Source organism: Eubalaena glacialis, chromosome 9, assembly GCF_028564815.1.
Source record: "Eubalaena glacialis isolate mEubGla1 chromosome 9, mEubGla1.1.hap2.+ XY, whole genome shotgun sequence".
In the NCBI taxonomy this organism is placed as follows: domain Eukaryota; kingdom Metazoa; phylum Chordata; class Mammalia; order Artiodactyla; family Balaenidae; genus Eubalaena; species Eubalaena glacialis.
Window position 1 is genome coordinate 114,901,486 of NC_083724.1, and position 12,126 is coordinate 114,913,611.

The 12,126-nt window shown below is 44.2% G+C and overlaps 1 protein-coding gene across 1 annotated transcript in view; it reads left to right on the top strand.

Annotated features, from left to right (window-relative positions):
* Positions 1 to 4,303: 4,303 nt before the first annotated feature.
* Positions 4,304 to 12,126, top strand: part of EXTL3 (exostosin like glycosyltransferase 3) — a 129,294-nt gene continuing 121,471 nt past the window's right edge. Inside the window, exon 1 of the mRNA XM_061200741.1 lies at positions 4,304 to 4,372. The gene's annotated coding sequence lies outside the window, so the exon portion shown is untranslated. The remainder of the gene's footprint in view (positions 4,373 to 12,126) is intronic.

Below are 12,126 nucleotides of genomic sequence, written 5' to 3' on the forward strand. Positions count from 1 at the left end.
AGAATAGGCAAATTCTTAGAGACAAAGTAGATTAGAAATTAGATGTTAGTGGAGGTTGGGTGAAGGAGGGAGTGGGGAGTTATTGCTTAATAGGCTCAGAGTTTCTGTTTAGGGTGATGAAAGATTATGGAAATAGTGGTGATGATTGTATAACATTGTGACTATAATTAATGCCACCAAATTCTACACTTAAAAATGGTTCAAATGGCAAATTTTATGTTACATATATTTTGCCACAATAAAAGATAGTAAAAAAGAAAACCCTGGGGGTTTAATAATAAAACTATAGATGTGACGCAAGATTCCTGGCATGGGAAGAGACCCATAGAGCTAGGAAAAGAGTCAAAACACAGGAAAAACAAGTATGAAGGCCTAGAATCAAGCAAACATAGCTTGTTTGGGAATCGTGACTTAGATAAAGTGAAGTTACCAGGAGCAGGGCAGCAGATAAAACTGATGAGTAGATGTCAGATCAGGAAAAGCCTGTATCTTGTGCAAAAGTGAGTGAACGTGACTCAGGGAAGGATTTTTAAGCAGAAAGGAGCGTACGTATATGAGCTTTGCTCGTGGGAAAAATCACCCCAGCAAGGGTGGAACATTATTTGTACATGAACAACACTGAAAGCAGAGTCAACTGCTGGGTTAGGCTGTAGCCCAGGTGCACCACTAGTTTGCACCATATACAGGGCCCCTAAGATCCAGTTTAAGTGACAGGAGACCCAGCAGTTTCTCTTGGTTGTGTTACCTGCCTTCACATACGCTTTTACTGGCTCTAACAGGAGCCCACAGGTGTCTTGCACTGGGCTCAACTGGGAAAAAGCTCTTGTGGGATTTAGCCCAGTGGCAAGACATCTGTGTGAGCCCTGGAAGCTCTAAACTAAATGTCTCTCTTCCTGGAAAGGTCATCTCAGGGAGAATGCCCTGATAAGGGAAATGAAAGAGGAGTGTTTCCCTTCAGCCTGAGACATTCTGATTGCTTCACTTGTGCCCTGAAGCTGCCTGTCTATTTCTCTTACCTAGACTGGGTGAGCCTCTCTCAGCTCTGAAAGAATGCACTTCCTCCTGCTGTGTTTGGTCTCCTCACCCGATCCCCATCCCCGCTGCCCTGGAGGCTGTGTGTGGTCCCCGATTCTCACTGGGCCTCCCCACTGCCCATGGCTCCCTGCTAGCACGGCTGCCCAGCTGGAGGCTCTGCTCCACACCCACAAGAGCTGCCCTTCTCTCTGCTCCTCACTGGGGTGCTCCCAGAAACGGCTCCCTGGCCACCTCCTGGCTTTGAGACTCTGAAGCCAATTACCGGGGCTTGATGGCATGCTGGCACTCCAACTCTGTGTTCAGTGACCTTATGTTGGTAGCTTGAAATCAGCCACGGTGGAAGTATTTATGATGCTGAAAACTTGGCCTGTCTGGGCCAGAGCCAAATCGAATCTCAGCGACAAGAGTTTTTGGTGAAGTAGAAAAGAATAACTTTATTGCTTTGCCAGGCAGAGAGGGACACAGCAGGCTTGTGCCCTGAAAAACTGTGTGTCCCAACCCGGGAGGATTTGGTGAGGAGTTTTATAGCTATGGTTCATGGGCAGGGTTGCTGATAAGGATCAGGGTGTGTGCAGGGCCTGCATTCCTTTAATCTGGCCTCAGGTGGTCTCCTGATGAGCTTTTTGTTGTTCTCAAGCTTTTGTTTTTGTGACCTTCTCTCTGGAATGAAGAATGCTTCAAGTAGTTAACATCTTCCATTTGTTGGGGGTTTTAGTTCTGCAGAAGAGCTCAAAGATATTGTTATGTGTATCCCTTGAGGCGAACCAGGACCCTGCCCCAAGGCTGCACTATTGTTTCTTGACAGCTCCTTCCTTGTCTCTGCATCCCCTCCCTTCCCTGATTAGCAACTGTTTGAACCTGCCCTTTGGAACTCAGGGAAGGTCATGGAGGCTGAATGAAGCCTATTCCCTACAAACAAGAAATGGGGGACACGGACAGGCTTCCATGCCCAGGAGCCCCACAGGGTTCTGCTCAGTTTTATTTACACCACAGAAATCTGCAAATAGCACGAATCAGAGCTTTTCTTTCTGGAGAGCCAGTTATTTTTATCAGCACACCTCTAATTGGGCTTCTGGTTCTTTCAGAAGAATTAACAAACAAACAAATGGATCTGGAAATATTAGGCAGGGCTTCCTTCTCTCAAGAGATCTTCTGGGTCCCCATCACCTCAGAAGGCAGGGCTCAGGGATGATTTAAAGCTTCTCGTCCCACCCATGTGGTGAGGTTACTTGGGAGAGGCTGGCTCGGCTCCGGAAGACTGGATTCCACCTTCGCAGGGCACCCTCCCCAAGCTGAGGCTCTTATCGGCTTCTTGAACTAAAGCTGAGTTCTTCACAGGAGGGTGTCTGTGTGTGCTCTACAATGACAGGATCCTGCTTCCTATAATTCTCCACCCATGGCCTCTCTGCCTTGTTCTCGAGGCTCAAATGTAAGAGATGCCGCCCTTCTTCTGGGCACTTGGACACACCCTTCTCCAAGCCCTTCCTGCAGGAGGCCAGACACATCAAATCTACTATCTGTGAAGCTAGAGGCTACCTTATTCCATTAACATCTCTGGTTCCACTGGAAAGGCCTGAAATGTGTTAGAGGACAGAAAGAAGAATGTTGTAATCAGTTTGGTTTTACTCTAAGTTGTCAGGGTTTTGATACATTTGAGACTGTATACATTATTACTATTATTTTTGTCATTGGGTGAGCGCCCTTTTCGTAAGATTACACTTTGAATCTCAAGCTCCTGGTCCCTGTTATGGGCTGAATTGTGTCCCGTCCCCCCAAATTCATAGATTGAAGTCCTAGTCCCCAGCACCTCAGAATGGGACCTTATTTGGAAATAGGGTTGTTGCAGGTATAATTAGTTAAGATGAAGTCATCCTGGGGTAGGGTGGGCCCCTAATCCAATATGACTTGCATCCTCATAAGAGGGGGGCATTTGGACACAGGCATGCGCACAGGATGAACAGCATGTGAATGTGAAGACAGCTATCTATAAAACCAAGACAGCGGCCTGGAGCGGATTCTCCCTCACAGCCCTCAAAAGGAACCAATCCTGCCAACACCTTGATCTCAGACTTTGAGCCTCCAGAACGGTGAGACAATATATTTCTGTGGCTTAAACCACCCAGTCTGTGGTGGTTTGTAGCTCTAGCAAACTAATACACTCCCCAGGAAATTTACTTTTCTTTTGTGCCCCATCAGGGTTTGCAGATAAGCAAAACTCTTTAATGTCTTATCTTTGTTAAAACCTCAGAATTTTTTCTTTATCATGTAGAATGAGGGGAAACTGAAATATTGCAAAGCCATCCAAAATTAGAACTAGTACCTACAAGTTAGAAACGTTTAAAAAGTTATTTAATAAAAATAAAACAACCTTAAGACATATAAAACTATTTACATTGCTCCAAAGTTTCTTTTTACATTTGTCAACACATATTTTCACACAGAATCATTGGCCATGTGCTTTCCTGGGTTCTGTGTTTAACATTATTTGATTGAAATATTTCTATTTAGTGATAATGTTCATATTCTTATGTAAACAGCAACATTTTATCTTTGTGCCTTTCACGTATTTTAGTTGTTTGTTACTCTAATTTTTCACTGTGAATATTTTTGTGTAATTTATTTTTACCCCACTTGAACTATTTCCTTGAGGAAGAGAAAGTCCTGGATTACACACTTTCATAGTTTCTGTTCCATATTATTTTTATTCTCTAGACAGATTGAGCCGATCTGTGGTTTCACCAGAACTAAAAATTAAGTGTGCAGGTTTTCCCATAATCTTGATGTCATTTAGTTTTATGATTTTAAAATTACTTTTCCTAGCTTAAAAAGCTTTTCCGAGACTGAAAGTTGCTTGGTTTTTTTACTTATGTCACTACCCAGGAGAGGGGGCCCCCAGGCACTTTGAAAACATCGTTTATTTCTAACTTTGAGATGTGAGCAATACGTAACCCACACTAGCTCGCAGCGGTCCCCGAAGTGCCCGGCCCCGCCTCTCCCTCGGCGGGTCCCCGCAGACGCACCCCGCCAGCCCGGGGCTGCTTTTAGGACGCGCCCGCCAGGTGTCAGCGCAGCCTCAGCGGCGGGCTCCGACGTCCCACAATGCACCAGGCGCTCGGGTCCGGAGGTGACCGAGCTGCGGCTAAGGCGGCAGAGCCCCGAGGGTTTGCGGGAGTCCGAGGGGCGGGGCGTCCTGGGGGCGGGGCGGCCGAGGGGCGGGGCCAGGGCCGCAGACCCAGCAGCCGTCAGTCGCAGCTGCGCCCCTCCTGCGGCCGGCCGCCCGGGCTCAGGTTGTGTCTTCCCAGGCCTCGGAGACCTGTCCACCTGGCGCTGTAGCAAGGTAGGGGGTGCTCTCCCGGACCATCCCTTTTGGGGGGTGTGAAGTCTCTTTTTTCCTAGTTGTGCCAACAGGAGAAGTCTTAACGTTGCTAACATTTAGAGATGGAGCTACCAGTTTCGCTCGGGGGAATCTATTTCAAAAGTCTTTTGTTTCCGTCCCATCCTCCCCGTCCCCCGCCTCCCCGACTCTGCTGGGCTTTGGGAAACCTGATTTGGGGAGTCTGTGCCAGGGTAATTTCAAGCTCTTGGTTCATCCCTCCTGTCTTGTGTAGGGATGCAAAAACTCCGGGGAGGGGTTAGAATGCGTGAGAACTTGTGTGGGTGTGGGCTGCGTGTCTTCAGAATGTGTGCCTTTGTGAAAACTCCTGAAAAATTAGATGTCCTTAGGGGTCTAATTCTCGGGGTGGGTGTGGGTCCTGAGTCCCCGCTGTTTCAGGTACTTAGTGAGTGGCGTCTGTCACGTGCCCGCCTCCGCCACCCTATAGCCATCAGGAGGTTGCTGTCCTGTGATCTAAGCCAGTGGGTGCCCTCAAGTTCTACACCCCAGGACTACTCTCCAGGACACTGCTTCCCAACAGTCCCTGAGCGCCACACCCCAGTGCGCCTCAACACAGCTGACCCTAGCTTGGGGATCCCACAGTTCGAGCTTTTCAAAAAATAAACTTAGGCAGATAGAAGGCACTGGAATATGCGGGCACCTGGGGTAGCTTAAGCTTGTTGGGGTCTTTCCTCCTCACCCTGTTTTCTGGGTCACACTGCATGGCTCCATCCATTCGGTCTCACTTCCTGTTACCCCAGTCCTCCCCTTGGTAAAAATGCCAATCTGAAATAATCCCCATCGGAAACCTGCGATTCTAAAGTGACTCCACCTTTGCCAACTTCTAAAGGCTCAGAAAAGTACTTTAGTCCTCTGATCCCTAGCTCTGATGTAAAATAAGTTATAGTTTTAAAGGTTTATTTTTCTTTAAAACCCTCACCCAATAAATATCAGTTGATTGCTTTTACTTGTGAAATCCAAGCAGTTTCATTTGTTGTTTAGTAATAAAGATTATAACTAGGAAGACCATCTAAACGATATATTCTTCAGGTGAACATGATCCTAATTAACAAATTAGCTGATAGTGCAAGGCAGAAGATGGGAAATCAGGGAAGCTTGGTTCTAAAACATTTCTGCCTCTGAGAAGTCTGGACAACTAAATTGCCTTTATTTTTCCTTCAAAATGTAAAATGCTGTGAGCACAGGTTGCTTTTTTGCTAGACACACCTCTTGATTTGAGATAACAATCAGAAACAAGAAAATTCTTTCAAACAGTTACCATCTCACCTATGCCCATGGAAAGAAGGCAAGTCTAGGAGTTGTTAGGATTCTAAATCTGTGTTAAGCAGAAATTCTTAATGATCCTTAAGCCCATCTCTGGGTACTTTCCCCCAGAAGTGTCAGTTCTCCATCAAATATGAAATTATGAATTTCTCATCATGTATAATACTTTGTATTTGGAAAATATTTGTATTTTCTACATCTAACATTAATATTCATTTAAAAGCATTGTGTATTTGTGCATAAAATGATACAAATCTTTAAAAGATTAAAAGCAAGAAAAAAAATTTTCTTAGCTAGTATTCATCAGTGATTCCCACCATAAGGTCCTCGGTTAGTGGCAATAAACCCCAAAGATAAAACCAAAATCTGGAAAGTCATTAATAATCACCAGCACGCATGAGAACTAGAGGGCACCGTTTGAAGCTTAAAAGGAGCCGTTTAAGGACATGTTAAAGATAACCTTGTACAGGGCTTCCCTGTTGGCACAGTGGTTGGGAATACACCTGCCAATGCAGGGGACATGGGTTCGAGCCCTGGTCCAGGAAGATCCCACATGCCACAGGGCAGCTAGGCCCATGCACCACAACTACTGAGCCCATGTGCCACAACTACGGAAGCCTGCGCGCCTAGAGCCAGTGCTCTGCAACAAGGGAGGCCACTGCAATGAGAAGCCCATGCACCGCAACGAAGAGGGGCCCCCGCTCGCAACTAGGGAAAGCCCATGCACAGCCACAGCAACAAAGACCCAACGTGGCCAAAAAAAAAAAAAAAAAGATAACCTTGCACAGTAGATTGCAAGCATCAGTTAAGGCTTTAGCTTCAAGAGATTCATATGGAAAGACACTGACACCCATATAATGAAACTTAAATACCAATTCATGGGCTCACTCAAAATAAGCAGATCAGATGATTCCCACATCAACTGTAAATACTGTATATGCACTTTAGGTTACTTTAAATAATTGTTCCATTGCTTTTACAACCTTCCAATGCCTTGATTACTTCAAAACTGGAACAGCTGGCACGGTTCTTGCTTCTGAAGGAGGTAAATTAAGAAACTGACCTCCAGCCACAGACTGGAGTTCACAGGATTTAGCACAAACAAGCAACTCATGAGGAACTCAGTTCTTGGGCAGATATTTATCGAGCACCTACTAAGTGTAAGACTGGACTCATTACTTTAGCCCACTCATGAAAAATAGCTTCAGGGATGATCTCTTATCAGGGGTCATGTCATCAGGGCCATGCACGTAGAGGTCAGGCTATTTCTCAGATGCCAAGGAAGCAAAAGTATCTCTCAGAAGAACCATGAAGACCCGAGGAGCTCAATTTAAAAACATCCCACTTATTTTAGAGGGAGAAGGGGATAGAGAAAGTACCTTGAAATATTTCCCTTTTGGCTTCCATCCTTTGTGGTGCCAGTTTTTCAAAAAAACTCTTCATTATATAATGATACTAATTATTCTAATACTAGTCACATAATATGAGACTTTAGAAACAGTTATCCTGATGAACTCAGGAGTTAACCTTGTGAACTATTACAACTTTCCAATAATAAAAGCACCACCCTGTTTTTCATATATATATATTTGTTCAGTAAACATCCTAGCACTGTGCCAAGGCCGGAAATGCAGAGATGAATCATCTAACCCTTGACATTAAGAAGCTGATCGCGTTGGGGAAATCAACCCACAGATGGTTGTAATGAAACGTGTGCTTGGGACGGCGATAGATGATTGCTCCTGGTGCGGTGGGCCTCGAGTCTAGTCTGGTGGAGTCAGGAAAGGCCCGGAAATGTCAGAAATTAGTAATTCTAGGATGACTCACTTTTAGGCAAGACTGGGGGAAGAGTGCTCCAGGTGGAGGGGACAAGCATTAAGAAGATCATGGGGGTAGAGTGGCAAGATCTGAGAAGTAGACTGAACACAGGAAGGCCTGGTGAGGGTGAGGGGAGCCACTGAAAACCTTATGAGGAGGGACAGGGTCCTATCTGCTTTAGGGAGCTCACTCTGAAGCTGGAGTGGAGGATAGACTTAAGAGGCCAGGAGGCAGGAAGAACTCTTAGGAGACCATAGCAGAGATTAGGAAGGAAATGAGGAGGGCTTAGCATTTGTAGAAAGCATGACCCTTTCCAGCTCTCTCATCCGTTACGTGGTTTGGTTTTCATAACCACCCTTTGCAGTCAGTAGGGTGATATTCACAGCTTCATTTTCTAAGTGCTTACCTGGTGCTTTGTGTACATGATCCCTGACCTTTATAAAAACCCTGAAAATTAAGTATTATTGACCTACTTTACAGAAGTGGATCCTGAGGCAGGGTCAGGCGCAGACCCAGGTCCTGTGTCTAAAGCAGGACTTATTCTAAACAGCAGGTGGATCCTGCTTCTCTAGAGAATGAGGCAAGACAACCCTTCTGGGCAAATCTACACCTGGGAAACATCTCTCAGGAGTCAGCATGACAATACGACTGCAGTGGCCAGCTCTTTAAGCAGTTCTGTCTCTGCATTTAAAAGTCCCATGGAACAAAACAGTGTGGTGGTTCCTCAAACTAGCAAACATAGAATTACTGCCTGACCCCGCAATGCCACTTCTGGGTGTACACCCAAAAGAGGTGAACGCCGGGACTCAGATACTTGTACACTTGTGTTCATAGCATTATTCACAATAGTCAAAAAGTGGAAACAACGCAGGTGTCCACTGATAGAAGAATGGATAAACAAAATGTGGTCTGCACATACAATGAAGTATTATTCAGCCTTAAAAGGAAGGAAATTCTGACACATGCTACAACATGGATGAACTTTGAGGACATAATGCTCAGTGCAATAGGCCAGTCACAAAAGGGCAGATACTTTATGATTCCACTTATAGTCAAATTCACAGAGACGGAAAGTAGAATGGTGGTTGCCAGGACAGGTGGAGGGGGGTGGGAAGTTGCTGTTTAATGGGTAGAGAGTTTCAGTCTGGGAAGATGAAAAGAGTTCTGGAGATGGATGGTGGTGATGGCTGCACAGCAATGTGAATGTACTTAATGACTCTGAACTGTACATTTTAAAAAGGCTAAAATGCTAAATTTTATTTGTATTTTGCCAAAAAAAAAAAAAAGTTCCATTGAGCAAGTGACTTACCCAGGGTCACTGAGCAAGTTCAGGCAAAAGGAGAATTCAAAGCAAAAACATGGCCTCTGCCAGACAGTCACACCTGGTAGTGACAAGGAAGCTCTCTGGGCAGACGGAGGTGTGTTCTGGCTTTCTTTTTAAGCAGAAAGAGAAACCAGGTTTTCCATTGTTATCAGCCTTACTGCAGCAAATTCATAGGATTCCAGTCACTGAAGAAATATGGGTGCTTAGAACCTGGTGTTTGGTTGCTGGCTTTGTCTAGGTAATCAAGGTGGGAAACTGGTGATAAGTTGGATTTTGTTTATTCATTCATTCATTTGTTCATTCATTCATTATCAAATATTTGAGGGCCTATGTTGTACCAAATATATTCTCCAGTTTCCAACTTTTCTGTCTAGTTACAGCCATCTGCCAGCTTTATTCTAGATGCTCTGCCAGTTTCCCTTGGACATAAAATCCTAAGTTATATAAACCTTCCTTGATTCCTGGAAAGGTCAATAGGGGAACGGGTAGGGTTGAAGGGAGGTGATATGAGGTGAAGTGGGAGGTGCCAAATGCCTAAGAGAGTTGTGATTCCAATGAAGAAGCTGCTAAGTGCTACAGGAGTCCCATGAGGTGTGTCCATGCTCAGTGCAATAGGCCAGTCACAAAAGGGCAGATGCAGATGGGCTGCAGATGCAGAAGGACTGAGTCCAGCTCATGTACCTCACCACTGGCATAGACCAAGTGTGGGCGCTGCCTGGAGTCTTTTTTATTTTAAATTGAAGTATAGTTGATTTACAATGTTGTGCTAATTTCTGCTGTACAGCAAAGTGACTCAGTTATACACATGTATACATTCTTTTTTCATATTCTTTTCCATTATGGTTTATCCCAGGAGATTAGACATAGTTCCCTGTGCTATACAGTAGGACCTTGTTGTTTATCCATTCTAAATGTAATAGTTTGCATCTACTAACCCCAAACTCCCAACCCATCCCTCTCCTGCCCCCCCCCACTGGCAACCACAAGTCTGATCTCTATGTCTGTGAGTCTGTTTTTGTTTCATAGATAGGTTCATTTGTGTCATAGTTTAGATTCCACATATAAGTGATATCATATGGTATTTTTCTTTCTCTTTCTGGCTTACTTCACTTAGTATGATAATCTCTAGGTCCATCCATGTTGCTGCAAATGGCATTATTTCATTCTTTTTTATGGCTGAGTAGTATTCTGTTGTATATATGTACCACATTTTCTTTATCCATTCATCTGTCTCTGGACATTTAGGTTGTTTCCATGTCTTGGCTATTGTGAATAGTGCTGCTGTGAACATTGGGGTCCATGTATCTTTTTTTTTTAATTTTTAAAAATAAATTTATTTTATTTATTTATTTTTGGCTGCATTGGGTCTTCATTGCTGCTTGCGGGCTTTCTCTAGTTGCAGCGAGCGGGGGCTACTCTTTGTTGCAGTGCGCGGGCTTCTCATTGTGGTGGCTTCTCTTGTTGCAGAGCACGGGCTCTAGGCACGCGGGCTTCAGTAGTGTGGCACCTGGGCTCAGTAGTTGTGGCTCGCGGGCTACTGAGCACAGGCTCAGTAGTTGTGGTGCATGGGCTTAGTTGCTCCATGGCATGGGGGATCTTCCTGGACTAGGGATTGAACCCATGTCCCCTGCATTGGCAGGCGGATTCTTAACCACTGCGCCACCAGGGAAGCCCCATGTATCTTTTTGAATTATAATTTTGTCTAGGTATATGCCCAGGAGTGGGATTGCTGGATCATATGGTAATTCTATTTTTAGTTTTCTGAGGAACCTCCATACTGTTTTCCATAATGGCTGCACCAACTTGCATTCCCACCAGCAGTGTAGGAGGGTTCCCTTTTCTCCACATCCTCTTCAGCATTTGTTATTTGTAAGCTTTTTAATGATGGCCATTCTGACCAGTGTGAGGTGGTACCTCATGGTAGTGTTGATTTGCATTTCTCTAATAATTAGTGATGTTGAGCATCTTTTCATGTGCCTATTGGCCATCTGTATTTCTTCTTTGGAGAAATGTCTGTTAAAGTCTTCTGCCCATTTTTCCATTGGGTTGTTTGTTTTTTTGTTGTTGAGTTGTATGAGCTGTTAGTATATTTTGGAAATTAAGCCCTTGTCGGTCACATTATCTGCAAATATTTTCTCCCATTCTGTAGGTTGTCTTCTTGTGTTTTTTAGTTTTTTGGGTTTTTTTATGTTTTCCTTTGCTGTGCAAAAGCTTGGAAGTTTGATTAGGTCCCATTTGTTTATTTTTGTTTTTATTTCTATTGCCTTGAGAGACTGACCTAAGAAAACATTGGTACGATTTATGTCAGAAAATATTTTGCCTATGTTCTCTTCTAAGAATTTTATGGTGTCATGTCTTATGTTTAAGTCTTTAAGCCATTTTAGTTTATTTTTGTGTATGGTGTGAGGGTGTGTTCTAACATCATTGATTTACATGCAGCTGTCCAACTTTCCCAGCACCAGTTGCTGAAGAGACTATCTTTCCCATTTTATATTCTTGCCTTCTTTGTCAAAGATTAATTGACTATATGTAGGTGTGTGGGTTTATTTCTGGGCTCTCTCTTCTGTTCCATTGAGCCATGTGTCTGTTTTTGTACTAATACCACACTGTTTTGATTACTGTCACTTGTCTGAAGTCTGGGAGAGTTATGCCTCCTACTTTGCTTTTTTTCCTCAGGATTGCTTTGGCAGTTCTGGGTCTTTTATGGTTCCATATAAATTTTCGGATTATTTGTTCTAATTCTGTGAAAACTGTCATGGGTAATTTGATAGGGGCCACATTAAATCTGTAGATTGGGCCTCCCTGGTGGCGCAGTGGTTGAGAATCTGCCTGCCAATGCAGGGGACACGGGTTCGAGCCCTGGTCTGGGAGGATCCCACATGCCGCGGAGCAACTGGGCCCGTGCACCACAACTACTGAGTCTGCGCGTCTGGAGCCTGTGCTCCGCAACAAGAGAGGCCACGATAGTGAGAGGCCTGCGCACCGCGATGAAGAGTGGCCCCCGCTTGCCACAATTAGAGAAAGCCCTCGCACAGAAACGAAGACCCAACACAGCCATAAATAAATAAAAAAAAGATTAAAAAAAAAAAGTCTCTTTAAAAAAAAAAAAAAAAAATCTGTAGATTGCTTTGGGGAGTATTGCCATTTTAACAGTATTTATTCTTCCAACCCAAGAGCATGGTATTTCTTTCCATTTCTTTAAATCCTCTTTAATTTCCTTTATTAATGTTTTATAGTTCTCAGCATATATGTCTTTAACCTCCTTGGTCAGGTTTATTCCTAGGTATTTTTT